This window comes from Otolemur garnettii, unplaced genomic scaffold, assembly GCF_000181295.1.
Source record: "Otolemur garnettii isolate 467f Iridium unplaced genomic scaffold, OtoGar3 scaffold00414, whole genome shotgun sequence".
Taxonomy (NCBI): Eukaryota; Metazoa; Chordata; class Mammalia; order Primates; family Galagidae; genus Otolemur; species Otolemur garnettii.
In genome coordinates this window covers 68186-68671 of record NW_003852809.1, presented here as the reverse complement: position 1 = coordinate 68671, position 486 = coordinate 68186, and positions in this window count along the sequence as shown.

The following is a 486-nucleotide window of genomic DNA, read 5'->3' as shown; positions in this document are numbered from 1 at the left end:
GGTGTTCACCATAATTTCTCACTACTGAATTTTGACAGGAGACCCTCTGTGTCCCTGAGGACATGAGATGCCTGACAGAATCATTTTATAATGTTGTGTGTACATAATACAACACTGAAAGTTAATAAATTATAGCTCACTGCATGAATACAAGAGAAGAGATACCCATGTAGTGGATACTATATGACTCAACACATGAAAATTTAAATAGGAATAAAGTTTATTTGTAATATTAAAAGTAAATACAGTGAGTTGAGGACAAGGGGGGAGAAACAAAGGCATGTACATAGACAGGGCTGCTGGGAATCAGATCCCTCCCATTTTGTGATTCAACTTGTGTTACAGGAGTCCATTCACTTTGTGATGAAGCTGCACAATCATAAAGTGTTTACATACAGTACAATTAAATAGAAATTTTAATTTACAATAAAAGCACATAGAGAAGCATGGTTTTCCACTAACAGCAAGAACTGGTAATAACTAAAT